The sequence below is a fragment of the Meles meles genome, chromosome 17 (genome assembly GCF_922984935.1).
Source record: "Meles meles chromosome 17, mMelMel3.1 paternal haplotype, whole genome shotgun sequence".
Taxonomy (NCBI): Eukaryota; Metazoa; Chordata; class Mammalia; order Carnivora; family Mustelidae; genus Meles; species Meles meles.
The window spans coordinates 54,666,489-54,685,368 of NC_060082.1; positions in this window are offsets into that span (position 1 = coordinate 54,666,489).

Genomic DNA, 18,880 nt, shown 5'->3' on the forward strand with positions numbered 1-18,880 from the left:
CTTACAAAGGGTGTTTTCTACTTGGCACTTTGCTCTCTGAGAGATCCTCCCTCCACCATGTCCAAGCTCCTCCCTTCCCTATAGGTTTTCCCCAGAGGTCTTGCCTTTTCATCTCTGAGAGCTGGTATTCTGATGCTCTCAACTTCTGTGCTTCCAGGGAAAGAGCATGATCAAGCGGGAAGTGCTTTGAGGTCTGCCTAACTGGGTTCAAGTCTTAGGAGTTTTTTGATCTCCAGGCTCTTAGTGTCCATTTCCTCATTATAAAAATGGTAAGTTAGTACCAACCCAGAACATTGTTTGGGGAATAAATGAGTCAAAATATTTGAGAGGACTCTATCTCTTGTAGGTTACCTGTTGAGTTCTTTTCCTTCCTTTTCACTTAGACCTGAGTTCAAGTGACTTGCCTGTTGGACTTCCTCTCAAGTTCAACTGTCTGTCCTTTTGAACTTTCCCGCTCCCCACCCCTGAGACCCCTCTTCTCTGCTCCTTCAGCAATCAGAAACCCTGTGGTAACACTTGGCTTTGCAAACAGTTTACTCCTTTTGATGGGTATACTAGGAGCTTCCTAGTCAGCCTTCTTGGGGGCAGAAGCCAAGGCCGATAAATTTTTTGAACATTCCTACAGTGTCCCTTCAGAGGTCTGCACGTGGAAGGAAGTCACAAATGTGACTTCCAAAGCAATCATTGGCCATCCTCTGGAAAGGACAATGGAGGGGACAGGATGCCCCAACCCCCCACCGCGTTAACGTTAGTGTAATAATAATTTTCCAGAATTCCTTAAGCTTTTGATTATATGCTTATTCAGGGACAGTGCCCGTGTCCGTGGCTTCTTATTTATCTGTTAATGTATCACCGCTATCAAGTTCCTCGAAAGCTTGTTGAAATACAAGCTTAGTGTTCCTCATTCCAGGAGAGGCAGATGTGGTTACACTCGATATTTATAGAAGAGTCCTCGGTGACTCTCTCACGGTATGGGACGTTCTTTAACTCCAAAGAGAGAAGTGCATTTTTTTTTTTTTTTGTTTCCCTTTTTTCTATTTGCACATAATGCTACTAGAGAGGAAAATCCAAAAGAGGGAGGGCAGGGGGAGAGTGTAACTGTGCAGCAAGGTAGTCTGACTGGGTGCCGTCCTCAACAGCACCAAAGATCCCACACGGGGTCTAACTAGGAGCCAGGTGCCATGGGAATTCTTTCACTAGTCCTAACACTCTTAGAAGGAGGTACTCTCGCTCCACCTCGCTGTTGGGAAAACTGACACAGAGAGGCTAGGTAATTCACCGAACGTTACTCAGCCACAAACAGCAGAGCCCGCGTGTAACCCAGACAGCTGGTTCCAGAACCCGAGTGGGCCATTTCTGCGCTGTGCTGCCCACCTAGCACGAGGACTTAGGATAGGAAAGACTTTTTAATTACAGGTATCCCCATGCAAACATGTGAACTAAGCCTGGCCCCTTATGCCATTTGAATACAGATAAGAAGGAGAGGCCGGGTCTCAGAAAACTGCGGGCTGTCCTGGGGCTCTAGCAACCACATCCATTCACACTCGGCTCTGTATCTGTGTGTCGTATGAGGATCACAGGAGTGCTTTTAAAAGCCCTTCATGCGGTGCTCCTAGTCCCGGGGTCTACAACAAATCACCCAGGGAGGGCTGGGGGTCTCTCTCTTGGGTATGCCCCACCTTCCTGCCCTCTTGATGGAGGACAATTACCCAGTAAAGCCCTCCTTTCTCTGTCTGGTACCAGGAAATGGTCTCAGAATGTTCTAGAAAACCTTCTCCCGATGGATTGCAGCTGGCCTGGAGGACAAGACCTGTGTGTTATGCTTGCCCGAGCCCACAGGGGTAGAGATCATGTCATATCTGTATTTTGTGCCTGGCGGAGAGGCAGCCTTTGGTGGACGAATGACTGAATACTTATGGAACTCAGGCATATTTGCATTTACCATGGATTCTGCTGTGGCTCCGATTAAAACCAATGGTTTTAATCAAGGCAGAATATCTTCTTTAAACACCAGGATTAGCCTCTATGAAAAGAGAAATGTAAACAGGACTCTAATTAGAGAATTTACTAATTATTCTTCCCTGCTGAGGACATTAGCTGGGGTTTAGTCTTGAGCTGTGACAGCCACACGACTTTCTCTTTATCTCCAGAAAGGGAAAAATTGCCTGGAAAGATTCATTTCAATACCCTGATTCCTTTCCTGCTCTCTTTCACCCTCAAAAAAAAGATATTCCAGCATGAAAGATCACAGACTCAGCCCAAAACAGTAGACCCAGGTTGACGGCATTCAGGAGACTGCACGCTCCCGGAGCCCCGACCGCCGAGGCAAAGATAAATCGGCAGGAAGATTTCTTTGGAATGATGTGAATTTAATGAATCATGAAAAATATCCCCAGCTGTTCTTAAATTTAAGGGAGATTGAGTGATAACAAAAGATAGTTTCCCTCCCTCTTAGATGTAGGTTGGAGCGGAAAGAGTGGTGGTTTAAAAAAAAAAAAAAAACCCGAGGCCAAAAGCTTGCCTTTTCTTTCCCATCTCTTCTATTGTTGAAGGGGAAAAAAGCTGTCTGCAGTCAGCAGCCACTGAAGGGTATGATGAAGAGTGTTTGCTATTACCAGACTTGAAGAATTCTCCACTCTGATTTCAAAGACCAGGCCGCCCTTGCAGGCAAACATTTAGAAAGTGATGGGCTTTTCTCTCGCCCCCCCCCCCACAACTCCCAACCACCACCAACCTCACATCTCCCCCATCCTCTTTATTAACAAGTTGACTTGTTGAAATTAAAAATAATGATTCTCCCTTTGCTCCTCGCAGCTGCTGAAACCCTTACTACCTTGGCCCCGGAAATGCTTATTAACCCATTGATTGGTGTGGTCTCCCAGGCCTGCCCTCAGTTGGGACATCTACACCAGGCCTTGGTGGGCTTGGCTAAGGTTCAGGGAGTCCCAGTTTAGGTCCTTGAGATCCTTGCTGGAGGGCTGAGAGGGCTTTGAGCAGGGCTTGACATCCATGAGTGACTTCCCTTCTCTCCCCTTTCTTTCCCCTGCAGCCCTCAGCCTTGGCAGCCATGGGTCCCCTTGATCAAGCCATTCACTGGCCCAGGAGGCCAGGCTGCAGGCACAAAATCCAGGCACACATCTTGCTCCTCTTACCCGAAAAAGCGCAAGGCAGGTGAGTAGCCATGAGGGTTGGGAGGGAACCCCTGCTCACCTCCGCCATCTTGGGGTCTATTACCCGTCCAGATAAATTTCCCTTTTCTTCAAGGTGGGTGAGGAAGGCTAACAGATGCAAAGCAAGGTTGCAAGGATTTTTTGTTTGTTTCTATTTTTTAATCCTGAAGATAATTTTAAGTATAGTTGAGAGATGTGTTTGAGAAATAGAAGTGCTAGCCCCTCTGTGTAAGCACTAGAAAAGGTTCAGAGAACACCGTGGATGATGAAGGCGATAATAACGTTGAACGATAACAACAAACAATTAATTTGAGGACTTAAATGACATAGGATGTCCCAGACACAATATCAAATGCTTCTCACACACAATGCGTTATAAATACACAACTCACACACACACACAACCAACCCTCCAAGAAGTAGATATTGTAACTATTTATCAAACAAATTGGACTTTTAATATAGGAAGAAAATTTACTTTTTGCACCACTCTCTCCAAACCCTGTTGGATCACTTTCCTTTCCTCCTGGATGAGAAATTAAGCAGATCCTAGTCATTTTTACATATTAAAAAAAAATCAGTCAAGACTGTGCAGTACTGGCAGAAGGATAGGCACCTAGATCAAAGGAAAAAAATAGTCAGCTTGGAAATAGCCCCACACAAGCACAACCAATAGATTCTTGACAAGAGGCACAAAAGCAATTCACCAGAAGGAAACCAATTTCAACAAATGGTGCTGGAATAATTGGACATCCACAGGCAAAACATGAACTGACCTAGACTTCACACCTTATATAAGAACGATCGCACAATGCACCATATACTTTAATGTAAAATGTAAAATCATACAACTTTTAGATGGAAACATAGAAGGAAGTCTTTGAGACTTAGAGAGTGAGGAAGAGTTTTTAGACATGACATCAAAGTATGATCTAAAAAAGAAAAAAAAAGTTGATAAATTAGAGGAAAGACATACTACAGACTGGGAAAAAAATTTGCAAACCACTTTTCTGAAAATGGACTCATAGTTAGAATATGTAAAAAAAAAAAAACCCCTCAAAACTTAACAATTAAAAAAAAAGCAGACAATTCAATTATAAAATGGACAAACTGCATGAAGGAATATTTTACCAAAGAAGATACATGAGGACAAAAGAGACCTGGAAATGATATTCACCATCTCCAGCCGTAAGGGAAGTGAAAATTAAAATCATAATGAGGTCTCACTACACACTTACTGGAACAATTAAGATTAAAAACAACACAAAAGAACAACAAATAAACATAAAAAAGTGGACCTAGACTGACTGTACAACTCAGCAATCATTTGTCCTGGAGAAATGAAGCATGTCCACATAGAAACTAGGCGTGATTGTGCACGGCGGCTTTCTTTACTTAACTGGCTTTGTTCCAACAGTGGTAATGACCAAAATGTCTAGCAACAAGTGAATGGTTAAGCTAGATGTGGTATGTCCACACCATGAAATGCTACTCTACAATAAAAAGGAATGGACTTTTGATATACTGCATGTGGCTGGATCTCAAGGATATTAAGCTGATATTTAAAAAGTTCATCACAATAGGTCATAAGATACGTGATTCTACTTCTATAATGGTCTCAGGATGACACAGTTATGGAAATGGAGAACCAGTTCATGGTCGTCAGGGGTTAGGGATGTTGAGGGAGGGTGGTGCTGAGGAAGATGGCAGGACTACAGAAGGGAAATCTTTGCAGTCAAGGAGTGGTTCTGTATCTTGATCTTCCTGATAGCTGGCATTAATACGAATTTGCATGTGTAAGAAAATGATAGAGAACTATACAAATGAATGCACCAATGTCAATTTCATGATTTTGAGACTATAGTGTAGTTACAGAAGATGTAACCATTGGGGGAAACCCGGTGAAGACAACCTGAGGCCTCTTTGTATTGTCTATTTTTCTTTTAAGATTGTTTGTATTTATCTAACAGAGAGCGAGAGAGAGCACAAGCAGGGAGAGGGGCAGGCAGAGGGAGAGGGAGAAGCAGGCTCCCCACTGAGCAGGGAGCCTGATGTGGAGGCTGAATCTCAGGACCCTGGGATCACGACCAAAGTCGTGATCATGACTGGGATCGTGAGCCAAAGGCAGATGTTTAACGATTGAGCACAATGCACCGAGGGGCCCCTCCTCCATACTGTCTTTATACTTTCTTGTGATTCTATAATTATTACAAAAATTTAAAATATAACATAAAATGATGCACCTTGCATTATCAAGCATTATTCTCCAGCACAGTATATAATCTTCATTCTCTCATTTTATTTAAAGCCTCCCCCCTCACTAACACTGCCAGATCAGTCCTGACTCAAGCATTATTAGGGCAGGCTAAGCCATGCTGTAGTAACTAAAGAAAACAAATCAAAAGTCCCTGAAATTTTGGTACTTGAGCATCATAAAGCATTGGCACCATGTTTTATGTCCATGAGGGCAGGGCAGTTCACTTCTGAGCAGTGACTCAGAGACCCAGGCTCCTTCCATTTTGTGGTCCTGCCATCTTCAGCCTGTGTCTTCCAAGACCGCCCTGGGAGGAGAAGGAAAATGGTGGGGGATCGTGCAGGGGACTTGATGGCGAGGCCTGAAAGTATCCCCTATCATTGTCACCCACATTCCAGTGCCCAGAAGGAAGCCAGCTTAACCTAAAGGGCTCTTGGGAAATCCAGTCTTGCTGCATGCCCAGGAATAGCGCTCCCAGTTGGAGGGAGGATCTCGCTGTGTGGGAGGTGGCAGGTGATGAGATTCTGGGTTCCCTACAGAGGAAATGGTGACATGGTAGTTTCTTTCTTTCTTTCTTTTTTTTTTTTTTTTTGGTCTCTCCAAAAGAGAGGGAGATCTTTTTTTTTTCTTTCTTTCTTTTGGTCTCTCTTTTTCTTTTTTGTCTCCCCTTGGAGGCAAGGAATGAATAGGAGAGAGGGACAATGCCTTCTATTGGTGGTGTGTTGGGTTGGCTCCGTGCATGGCCCACATGCTGGCTTTCTTCCTCCTTGGGCATCTCAGTGGGGTGTCTGGAGGTTCTGCTCCCCTCAGCATTGGCACAGTGAGTGCACCTTCCATGGGACACTCCTTCATCTTCTGCCTCTAACAGCACATCCAAGCTTCTTTCCATTGGAGCCACCTCACTCTGCCATTCAGAATGGTCACAGTGACACAGTGAGTCCCCCTGGGCAGGTTCCTTGGAGGTGATGCAAGCATAATCCTGGGAGAGCCAGCATCCTGACTCCACTGAAAGCTTGAGGTGCACGCTGATCACTCCATGGCCAAGAGAGAAGCATTGGCCAAGAGAGAAACTTCAGCCGAACTCTTACCTTAGGTTTTTTCTGGCAAGAGTCAGACAACACAGGCCATTTGCTCCCCCAAACTTTAATACTTTGCTCTTCACTAGCAACCACAGAGTCTCCTTACTTTACTCGAGGAGGGAACTCGCTTTCCTTCTCTGCGTGGGTGAGCAGGAAGGGATAACAATCCATCCTCTTTGGTTTCATTCAAATCAACTTCCTCATCTCAAGTTACACAGAGGCAAAGGAGGGGTGCCTCACTTCAGGACCCATGCCCTCCATTAGCCACTCCTGTGGGGTGCTCGGACTCCTCTCTCTAGAATATGTTGCTGCTTAACACCTGTTGTCTTTAGCTTTGGGGTCTCAGCCAAAATGCCCAGTGAACTGGGAAAGATGCATTTAACACCCTGTTAAATAACATTATTTCCATTTTATAGTTGTAGATCCTTAGGTTCAAAATGGTTAAGGACTTTGTGCAAAGCCCCACAGCTCTACGGTAGTAGGTAGATCTCAAGAGCTGCGGACTGTGGTGGACGAGATATAAGCGACGGGATGAAGAAAAAGAATGCAATTAGGTTTAATTTTGGTAAGTCGATGTGTTCACTGCAAGTAGAGGAGAATCATTTCATTTCCACGTGCTTAGTTGGGGACCAAAAAATCAAGAAGTAATTGTGGGTTAGAAAGTGTCTGCAAAACAAAAGAAAATTGTCAAGCTGTCATGTATAAGAAAAGGAACAGGAATTTGGGGGGAGGGAAGAGCACAGATGGAGGGAGGGAGGGAAGAAAGAGGGTGAGCGGGACAGCTAGGTAGGAACCTGGACCTGCAGAATAGAGCCCTGGGGGTGGGTTTTAAGGGAAGAAAATGTCCAGTGGCCATTTTGTATTACTTGAGGTGTACACCACCCATCTCCTGACCTTTGGTTAAGGCTCCTGAACATCCCTGCCTTACGAGCATGCTGCTGGGGAAAGGAGAGCTCGAGGACAGAGTAGACTAAGTCCAGCTCGGTGAAGAGTGCAGAGAGAAGCCGGTGACAAGAGAGGAGGGAGGCCATGAGCCTAGGGAACACAAAAGTGGCCCCAAGAAGGATGCCCGTGAGAATGCATGACAGTCTTGGAGGAGCACACTCAACTTCCTTGGGGACATTGCCAATTCAGCTTGAGCTAATTTAACCCAAACCTGTGACAGGCCACTGCAGCTGACATCTGCGTTGCACTCAAATAGTCAAAAATCCTCCCAAGAACATGCTTCGTCACTCCTTCCTTACTAAACTTTTTACCCAACTTACTAAAAAGAATAGCTTTGAAACACCTCCTACTTGATTTGCCATTTCATGCCTTTCAGAGGAGGTGCGAGAGAGGAACAGAAGAAACAAACACCGGAAAGAGTCTGACTCAGGATGAGAGCAGCAGAAGTTGCAGTAGGATAACACGACCCCTCCCGATGACTGAGTGACCGGCGAGTTGGCGCAAAGCTCGCTCCGTAGGTGTGCGTGTGCCTGCATTTCAGAGCGGGGTTTCCCAGATTTTAATGTGCGCATGAACCACTGAGGATCAAGGCGGGGATGGATGGTGGTTAATGAGATCTGCATTGCCAATAGTTTGCAGGGGATACCATGGCTGCTGGTCAGAGCAACACGGTTAAAGAGCACGGGGCAGTAACTTTCCAACCTGGAGGGCCATTAGTGGGGCCAAAGGAAAAAGGGGGACATGGAAAAGATAAGAGTGTAGATGAGTGGAAAATAATAAAGGAATAATAAATAAAAAGGAACATTAATAAAAAGGAAATAAAAATAAATCAAAAGGAAAATAGAGGGAGAGAAGATTAACAACAACAACAACAACAACAACAACAAAACAAGCATAACTACACAGAACCAGGGATCTCCAGTAAGGGAAATGGGGAAGTCACCAGTAACTGTTCTGGAACTTCTCGATATTTTGTTTCAGTGACATAAGTTGGATTGCCCTCTATTAAATAACATACACTCTTTGTGCCCTAACAGTCCTTAGCTTTTCAAGGGTGAAGAAGAAGAGATGTGACTCTTGAGTCATTCGCTAGTATTTATTCATATGAATTACATAACATTGGTGGTAGCATTTATGTATATTCCCACCAGAATGGGCAAAACCAGTGCTGTGATACAGCTGTTTCCTGTATGAATGGTATTTACAATCTGGTGGAGAATATCACACACAACACACATGGAAAAGTAAATTACAAGTCAAGTAAGTGATACATGGAGCCTAATACTATACATATATTTAAAAAGAAACTTTCTCATCCGTTTTACCAGTTTTCTACCACTTGTTGATGTGGGAGAGGCAGACTTATTATCACAATTTTACGGAAAGAGGAGCTCAGAGAGGTAAGGTGACTTGTTCAAGGTCATACCGATAGTAAGGAGCAAAGCTTAAATATGGCATCTTCTGGTTTTGTTCTGGAGCTCTTTCCACTACCCGCCCCTGCTGAGGGCAGTAAAGTTTATTATATTCCACTTCGCCTACTTTTCTGACTTTCTCTAGCTTAGCAGGCCAGGGCTTCTCAACAGCTTGGCATTTAATTGGTTTACAGTTTCCTCCCTCATTCAAAACCTAAACCAGTTAAACAAATTTCCTGGAAAACCAAAATAAACTCTAAGCAAAGTCCACTGCTGGGTCACATTTGTCTAAATAGAAGGTATTTTCAGAATACAAGTCATTGAAAACAGCAGGGAATCTTGAAAACATCTTTGCAATCTTAATTTCTCCATTCCCTGTTGCTTGGTTCCCAAACTCATGCATACAACTCAGCCTCTCTTACAGACCTGTATGCCCATGGGACCTGTGTATTTATACCCATGCAGACATACGCGGGACATAATTTTGCTAATTGAGAACAAGTTCTCCCATTAATGCCAGCACACGAATTTGACCCTACTGTTATTGTAACTTAATCATATAGTTTAACCCTAAGTGGGTCTGTAGTCTGATGATTTAGTAAGTGTAAATGCAGCTGAATTTCCACCTAAATTGCTCATGCTTGTAATGCACATACTCACTGACGCCTGCTTCCAGGAACTGATCACACACATACAAGTTAACTAGTGAAGTGAAATTTGCTTTGGAAGGAAAATCTAATGGTGATGGTGGTCTGGGCAGAAAGGATGACAGTGAGTCAAGTTTCCCACTTAGTGGAGTTTTGTTGTGCTTCCCTGCTTCTTACCAACAGAACACACCAGGGGCATTGTACCCCTCTCACCTCCTGACGTCATGAACAGTGAATGAGAGTGTTGCCAAAGGACACTCATATTATATGCTGGAGTTTCTGATTCTCTGTCCTTAATCCAGCTCCCATCCCTCCCACCCCTGAAATGAATTTCCATTTTCTCCTTTTTAAAGTCTTTCCCCCCATTTGACCAATCTCCAGTCTTTTCCTCATTTACATCTTTACATTTTCAAACATATTGAAAATATATATTTAGAATAGCCCCAGACATTGATTTTGTTTCTTCTCCGTTCCCCATTTGATGCAATAGTTGCTGGAGGGAGGGGCTCATTTGCTTATTTCCTCAGGGCTCTGAAACGCACAGTTCCGAAAGGGGCAAGAGTGGAGGATCTAAAACCCTGAATTCTTGAGAGTTGCTTGATGTTGGAGCTTTGGGGTGCTAATCAGTCTCCAGCGTTTCCCCCTTCTTTAGTTCTGACCAACTGATAATTACACCTAAGGAGGCAAATGGGGATCAAAATATGTTTCCTGGCTTCCCTGATGGCAAAGTTGGATTGGAGAACACAGCAGGAAGTGTGTGCTCTGTTAAAAACAGGAAGACCTGAGAGAGAGACAGACAGAGAGAGAGGGAGAGAAGGAGAGCTAAGAGACTAAGAGACACTGGAGATGGTCTACGTCCCTGCAGTCCCCTTCCCGAGCCTGGTGTGGGCATGAGGGTAGAATATCTTGTGGAGGAGCAAAGTTATCCTGGAAGCCCTTGCACATTTGGTCTTCTCAACTGCGCTCCGGGAAGTTGTCTGAGTATGTCTTTACAGCCTCCTCTGTTCTGAGCAGTAGTCAAGGGAAGGCCCAGGAGCACTACTGGTTTAGTCCCCTCCCCTAAGCCCTGTGCTCTAGAGAGCACTGCTCCGGTCCCCCTCTGGCAGTGTCCTGCCCCGTGGGACAAGAGGAGGGGCCCCTCCCAAGACCACATTCTCCTTGGGAATCTTCTGCCCAAATCGTCGAGAGCATGTGTGGGCTTCAACCTTGATGGGCTTCTAGGTCTCTGCTCTTCTGCTCGTGCCCCTGGTGAGATGGGACCACGCCACTTGGGCATAGTTCTCTAGGACTGAGGGATGGCCAAGGGGTAGATAAGCAGGGGTGGAAAGGTTAGGGGTGTTGTGGAACTTGGACACCCCAGCTGGAGCTGCAATGTTGGAGTGTGGGGTAGAGACGGTGGGAAGAGGAGGAGGAAGGGGGCAAACCGCAGGCTTATGGCCAGCTGTCCTAGAAGCCTGAGTTCTGGTATAGGACTCTAAGGACTGTGGGAATTTTAAATAAGACCCTTTCAGGTTGTTATAAACATATATTTATTTATGTAGGGGAGCAGAACATTTTTTATTTAATGGTATATTAGCTGGATCTATGGCTTTTAAAAATTCAGACACATGATATTTGGACCTCTATCTGGACTCTTGCCCTAGGCCCCATGAGGGTTAGGAGGAGCAAGGAGGTCCTGGGCCTGCCTCTTATCGAGGCTCTAAGGGAGAGAGTAGAGCCTGTATCGTTGCCTAACAAAACACCCCAAACTTAGAGACCCAAGACCACAAATATTTTATTATGCTCATCACATTCATGGATCACGAATTCAGAGTGGGCCCGTGGTGGGGACAGAGGCTTGGTGTGTGGTCACTGCACCAGTAAGACTGGAAGGCTGGTGGTGGCTCAGTGACTAGGGACGACAGTCACTGAAGACAACCTAACTCACTCTGGCGATCACTGTAGGTGGTTGGTGGGGGAGCCGTGCTGGGTGTGTCAGACCAAGCATTTACACATAGCCTCTCTTTGTGGACTGAGCTTCCGCACAGTCTCATGGCTGGGTTCAAGGGTAAGCATCTTTAAAAGACGCAGGCAGGACCTGTCAGGCATTTTATGACGTAGCCTTGGAAGTCACATAGTGTCACTTCTGCCCTAGTTATCAATCCACCTAGATTCAAGGGGAGGAAACACAGACCCCACTCACTGATGAGAGAAGTGTCAAAAACACATTACACAATTGGGCTGGAGGATGGAAGATATTGTTGAGGCTACTTTTCGAAAATGCCGTCTGCCACACCGTCCTCCGTTCAAGAGTGCACAATAGAGAGGGGTTTGGGAAGAGATCCCTGGTCTTGGGTTCCATGAGGATATTCTGACTTAATTCAAGTCAAAGGTTTAGAAGAGTCTTTGGCATATGAGAAGACTCACTACACAGCAGGGGCCACCATCGGCATCACCACCACCGCAACCGTGTCACCACTACTGTCACCATCAACACGGTCACATCGTCGTCATCGACAGTAACATCGTCACCATCTCTGAAGAAACTCTGGGGGTGCTTCAGTCATCTAGAGGAGGGAGGAAGTAGTACCTGGTAAGCTGAGTGATGTTTTGGGTGTCCCCCAATGATCCAGTGGTAGTTCTGTATTTGAACTTGGGCTTCTGTCTCCTACCGGAGAACTATATAGCAGTGGTTTGGGGACATTGTAAGGAATGGGCCATGTATTAAAACAGCATCTGTAACTCTAAATCTCAGTCACTGCTTTTGTCTGATGCTAATGACTCCAGAGAAGATTTAGCTGGTACAATTTGTTGCGTATCCTTTAAAAAAAAAACAAACCCAGCAAACGTTTTCTAGACTAATAACCACAAACTTTAGTAATAAGAGAGCCATTAATTTGGATAATTTAGATTTAAAAAAAAAATCAGAGTTTTGTTTTTTATTTTGAAACAATATCTCCTAAGGCAATTAGCAAAACAAGTTTGTAGGGAATGATGTCTAATTATTTGAGGAGCCAAACGTTATCTATGCAAATATTCTATGTATGGAATGCAGTAATTATGAGATTTTATCACTTGTTCGTTAAATCTTGTCTCCACAACCCCACTTGGCAATATTCTCTTATTTGATGGTGCTTAAGTACTTGAAAATTAAGCAATTTCTTTAGAGAATCCTTCTGTAGCTGTAACCAGTTTCTGCAAACTTATTTTTTTCCACAAAAAATCCAAAATTAGAGCTTTTGTCTTGCTAAATGTTTTGTTTTGTTTCATTTTGGGTTGTGTTTAAGGAGCTAGTCTTCCCTTGAGGGAACAAGGGTAGCAAAACCAAACCAATCAATACCCACTGATTTGTGGCCAAGTTGGGTTGCTGGTAGGGTATGTGAGGGGTAAGAGCAAATCAGACATCAGTTTGTTCTCTCTCAGTGAACCCTGGTGTTCACTCTGGGGATCCAGAAGCTACTTACAGTGTCAAGAATGTAGGTCAGCATTACTTTATGTAACTGTCCCCCTTTTTGTTTTCTGTTGGGAGGTCAGGGCAAGGGTAAATGTTCGTAGAGGTTGTCCATCCAGATCGAGCCTGGAGGCTGTCCAAGGAGACAGAGTCCAGTTGATGTTGGATGTTCACTGCCTGGTGTCAGCAGGTGACAGGGACAACAATGAAATCTTCCTCTCAGATATTTTGGGCAGAAATGGCAACACTGTTATTTAGATCAACAACTATACCTTCCTTTGTGAGGAAGTCTCTGAAATTAGACAACTTAGGTTCATGGACAAGTGTGCCTTAGCTCCTCACGTCTCTAAAGTGAGAATAAGAATAGGACTTCTGTCATGGGATTCTGATGAGGTGCAGTGAGTAATACACGCAGAGAACTTCAAGCAGTGTCTTGCACACAGCTGGTCCTCCCCAAATGCTAGTGTTTCTCTACACCTGACACCAACAGCAGCCGCTTACTGAGAACTGGCCATGTGGCAGAATTTATTTTATCCTTACCGCAACTCTATGTGGTGGCTGGTGTCATCCCCATATCATAGATGACAAAAGAGGCACAGGGAAGTTTCAAGTTTGCTCAAGGTCACGCATTAATGGGTGAAAAACTGGGATTCGAACAGGTTTTGTTGGACACAAAAACTCGTGAGCTTCACCACCACCTGGCACCACGAGAACAATCAAAATGAAAGAAAGCAAAAATAATCTTGTCCTTAGCATACTTGATGTTTGCTGAGAAGCCTATTAGGTTATTCTTAGACTGTAAAGTCTGCGGTGGCTGTGAGTTTTTCGACACCGTCCAGCATGGCGCTGTGTGCGGAAGACACTTACCAGAGCTTTCTGTTCCCCTGCCACAGTCGTTGCTGATAACGCTCTAAGCTGGAACCTTGGACGTGGCCTCTAGTGCTGTCGGCAGGGGCCCTGTGCACAGGCGCCAGCCGGCAGCAACCTCGCTGAAGGGGCTGGGTGGTGTTTTGGGTGGAGGGAGGGTCAGAGTCTCCCCGTGAGTCCTTGATTCTGCCACATTCCATCCATTTTCAAGAAAAGTCAGACCCAGTGACTTTTGTTAAGCTCTGCTCAAATAGAGCCAAGTCACCTTTCTGCTGACGTCCCTCCCCGCCTGTGCTGCTCTTTTTTCTCTCAGACCACAAACAAGGGAAGATTGATAGCCAGGCTGGAAAAACCCACGGTGTGGTTCACAAATATAGGTCTAGGCTGGGGTGGGGGAGGTCCTCCTTCCTCATCGGTTTGTTTAAAGATAAAGAGGCCCTTTCTGTCCACAGGGGGTCCAGCAATTTAACCACAAACTATATTAATGCGTGTCAGAAAGTGTCTGCTCTGCTGAGCTGAGTGGGGAGGGACAGAGTCCTCGGTTCTCATCACCCTGGGCCAAGCTTCCCCAACCCCCTCAATTCAAAAGTATTATCTCTTAAGTGCTTATTGTAGACTTTTCTACCCCATGTTTTTAAATTATACACACAAAAAAATTTAAGCCTTTTGTGTTTCTAATACAGAGAGATCCTGGAATTTCAAATCTGCCAATAACTCCCCTGTTCCAAAGAAAAAAAAAAGTCATTTTTTTTTCCTTACTGGAATTTTTTCATTCCTTCCCACCCACCCCACCTCCATTTCTCATTTCCTCAGGAAACCATTTAGTTGGAGACACAGGGAAAGTTTTCCAACACACTTCCCACAGCCCCCACAGACTCACGCACACCCGGAGAGCAATTTAGTACCAAGAACATGTGTTGCAATATAGTCAACCTTGCCCGTAAAGATTTCTGTCTCCAGTTCTCTAGAAGACTTGGAAGGCCTTATGGGGAAGGCAGCCTTCATTCCTGTTCACAACAGTCACCCTCCAGGAACCCATGTGGCTGGCCCTGGGGTGTCTGCCCTCTGCTCTGGGCTGTCAATCAATGAAGCAAATATAGAGTTGCTATGGCTCTTCCATGGCATCCCTGAGCATGACCTTCCTGTGGGCTTTCTAGAAGAAAGGAAGGTGAGGGAGGGACTCCTTTTTGACCTTCGGATGGGACTAAAGGACTGTTGGTCACTTTTAAAAACTGAACTTGAGAACTTTATCATGTACTAAACAACATTTCAGGTGCTAGGGATGTAAATGGTGGAGGAGACAAGTGAAGTGCTTGCTTTCAAATTTCACTTTCGAATTTAAGAATTAGGAGTATTAAGTAGAGAAGGCAAAACAAGAGTAGAGAAGCAAAATCCAGGAACACTAATAAACAAAATGCATGTATTGAGTAATGAGAGCTATGAAGAGATCAAATAGCATTTTAGAATAGCGACCAACCTCCTTTCTGCCTATAACTTTGGGGAAGCCTTCCTCCCCAGGCTTGAATTTTGTAGTTATCGACCTATGGCTAGGCTCTGAGAGCCTTAGCGCTAGATGCCTTTGCCTGGTCCAGGGCAAAGATTCCCCCTTGCCCTCTGGAGATGGAGTTCAGAAAACCTTTGCGAGCAAAGAGCTGAGGTCCATTACATTTCCACCAGCTCCCGGCCACACTTTGTGAGCAGAGAGACAGATGAGTACAAGAATTCCAAAAAAGTGGAAACCACTTTCCACTCTATGCATCCCCAACACATGAACAGCTTCTTAAAATACTCAAGCAGCAAAGTGAAAATGAACAGAGTAGAAAATTTTCCAGCTGCAGCAAAAATATTACCTGTCCGCAAAAGAGATTTCGCTGCATGGTTCACCTTCCATGATTCGTCAAGTATCTTGGGACCAAGTCTCATCTTGTCCAAATCCAAGGACTCTTGGCTACTCCAGGGAAGCCGACTTTTGATTCTAGTTGCCCACACTCATCTTCTCAGTGCCACGGAGGATCGCTTGCATTGAGTCGTAGTCGGCATTTTTGCTATCCCTTTGGATTTAAAAAAAAAAAAAAAAAAGTGTTCTTATGTCAAGAAAAGGCCTCCAGGAATTGGAGGCTGGGGAATTTACTGTAACCCGAGGTGGAAGACCTTCAGAGACTGAGCTTACACTCTGCTTAGCAACCACCAGATGTCAGCAACTCATCTGATTTCAGTTCTTTAGCAAAGGGGAAGACAACCCCTGACGGAGGGAATGACTGCCTTTGGCTGACATCAGCTTTTTTTAAGTTTCAGGTGTGACTTCAGGAAGGTGTCTACTCTTAGGAAAAGTGTTAATGGCTTGAGCCGGATCCAAGTCTGAAGATGAGAAAAACACTCAAACACATTCACATGATGGGAATTCTTGGGCTAATACTTTCGTTTGGTGTTCGTTGTCAGCACCATTTACAGACGGTGAAAAACAAGTTTGTCAGGGAATTAAAGATTCACCGGGAAGATTTTTAAGGCCAAAGGCAACGAGATGGATAAATTTGCTTTCAAGGGTTTTTGTTTGTTTTGTTTTAAAGAATCCTGCTAGACTCTTAGGAAAATCTCTGTGAGAAGGGAAAGGGAAGTCTGAAAGTGCAAACATTATTTAAAAGAGGAGGCATACACAAGGTACCCAAAGGGCAGGAGGTAATTAGAATGAACTCCTGGGTTGGTTCTTTATTTTGCAAAACCAGGTTAAGCAGCTATCAATATAAGAAAATGTGAAACAAGATGCCTTTGGTGAATGAAAAGTCCAATACAACTAAAATTGCCTCTAGTTTTGTGGTGGGCGCCTCCTCATCAGGTAATGGGTTTCACAAACCTGTCATAATGTATTATTCTTCAGTAAGCCAAGCCCAGGGTGCCAATGCAGTAAAATGATATTTATTAGAGGTTCTCAGACTCTGGGCACGAGGGTCGCTCAGTTGTTAAGCATCTGCCTTAGGCTCATGTCATGATCTCAGGGTCCTGGGATCGATCCCTATATTGGGCTCTCTGCTTGGCTGGTGGGAAGCCTGCTTCTTCCTCTCCCTTTCCCCCAGCCTGTCTTCCCTCTCTCACTGTGTCTCTCTTTGTTAAATAAATAAACAAAATCTTTAAATAAGATAAAATAAAATAAAAGCTATTTGAAACAAAAATGAAGTTCTCAGACTCCCAAGAACTTTAATGGCAGTGATTCCCCGTACATTCTTTTCTTGGTCTAGTCTCTTCTCCCACTCTTTGCTTTTATTCTTATTCCTGCTATTGACTTGAACTTCAAGGTCAAATGGGCATCACTCATGCCCTTGTTGGGAAAAAAAACTGTGGTTAGAAGTGCAAGGGGAAGGGGAAGGTGTTCTCTGCAGCATGCATCTCAGTGTGGAGGTTCATTTCCATAAAATTAAAATATCTGACCAAATTCCCAAGCCAGGCATTTAAGCTGGGACAGGGGCTTGTGGGGTCTTTGCAAACAGCCCCCTCTTCAAGGCCCAGCATAGGGCTTGGCACAGAGAGGGCGCTAGACCCTCCCATTGACCAAATAGAGCACGACCTTCCTCTCCAACCTCCTTCCCACATCCCACCTCTCAAAAACCTCACCCAGCACTTTGGTCCCCTACACAAGCCTCGACTTTCCTTTCTTGAAGTCTGGCTTCCTGCCACCTCTTCACACTCTCTCCCTGGAATTTCCTTCGATCTCGTTTAAATTCAGTTGATGTTTCGACCTGTGCCACCTCCCTAAAGCCTCTGGGACTTAGGGACAAGTCCTCTAGAAGGACATCCAGCCTGATGTTATTTCACACCCCTTCATTCCTAAGCCCTTCGGGTAGCAGATCTAGAGTTCTCTTAATTAACAGTCTTCTATTCTATTAATAATGATATAGCTATAAGTATGCATCAATAGCTAATGTAAAGTATTATATCATATTGCCATCTATATCAATATTGTGTAAAGCAAATTCTTCCGCATTTCCTTCCAAACAGGTTGTAAGTTTCTTGAAGCTTAAAAATAATGTTTAGCCATGTGTTTTACAAAGGGTAGGATGACAAGTAGACATTCATTCATTGAAAGTGGAAATCTTCTATTTGCTGAGCTCAGTTTATGCACTCCCTTCCAGAGTGCACATCCATGGAAATAAATCAATCTTTTCTTTTTTCTTTTCTTTTCTTTTCTTCTCTTCTCTTTTCTTTCTTTCTTTCTTTCTTTCTTTCTTTCTTTCTTTCTTCCTAGAGAAATGAGTAGAGCCTGGAACCCTCTGTTCCTCCTGCATTCAAGGCTCCCTGTGAGATCCGTAAATGAAGAGAAGTGGCTATGGTTCCCTTTCCACCCCCTTTCTCTGAGGTGTGGTTCCTCTTGACAAAGAAGAATGTCAAGCCTCAGTTCCCTGAGGGTAATTTGTCTGGTAATTATATGCAAAGACACAGATCCCTAAAAGAGGGCTTGGCTTTGTTGTCACCTGGGAAATGTCAACAAATGACATTATCTCCAGTGGAGCCAGCATGTGGCTTCTGGGTGGGCAGGGAGGGTCAAGAGGGGAAGCAGGTGAGTCAGGGGCCCTCAGGGTCACCAGGGACTGGGATAGGAGGGACACTTCATGACTCACTCCCTGTAACTTTGTTCTTTTGGATGAAATTTAGAAAAAATCCATCATGTCTCCTTTATGAAGAGAATCTTGAAAGGCAGATCGACTTTCTGCTTTCTGAGTTGGAAACAGAGGAAGAGCCTTGCCAAAGCCGGGATGGGTGTGTGCAGCACCATGACACCATGCTTGCTGGCCTGACTGAGGTACCCCCCGAAGCCGGCGGTGAGCAACGGGAGGCCAGCTCTTCTCTGCCTCCCGCTGGAGTAAGCTGAGGTCAGAGGAAAGACCGTGTGGTTGGTGAAGCCGATTATGGTCACTTACTACTCCAGTTAGCCAGTGCTTGCTGTGGCCTCAGTGCCTTGCATCCATCCTCTTCTTCAATCCCTAACACAACTTGGGAGAACTTCCCATTTTATAGAAAAGGAAACTGAAGCTCAGAGAGGTAAGAAAACTTGCCCTGAGTCACACACTAATAAAGAGCAGGGCT